We start from the raw sequence: 302 nt of genomic DNA, 5'->3' as shown, positions 1-302 counted from the left end.
CTCCCCTCTCCACTGCAGCTTTTTTCCCCCACCACAGGGTATTTTTAAATCCAAGTTGCTACAAGAGTTACTTCCTGTTGCAGTTATGAGGTTAGTAAAACAGGAACAGCAGTGCAGTAGTATTTCATTTTAATGACGAGCTTTCTTTGTACAAGCCGGATCACCTCTTACTATACAGCATCATTTAATATCCATCATAAAATTACAGAGAAGGAAGGCAGACCAAATCATCATCATGATATCCCCTTCTCTTCACAGAGGTGTTGTAAGGGTTGTGCATGGCCAAGACACTAGAGATGAAA

Source organism: Phaethon lepturus, unplaced genomic scaffold (genome assembly GCF_000687285.1).
Source record: "Phaethon lepturus isolate BGI_N335 unplaced genomic scaffold, ASM68728v1 scaffold10278, whole genome shotgun sequence".
NCBI lineage: Eukaryota > Metazoa > Chordata > Aves > Phaethontiformes > Phaethontidae > Phaethon > Phaethon lepturus.
The sequence above is the reverse complement of the archived record's forward strand: the minus strand, read 5'-3'. Positions refer to the sequence as shown.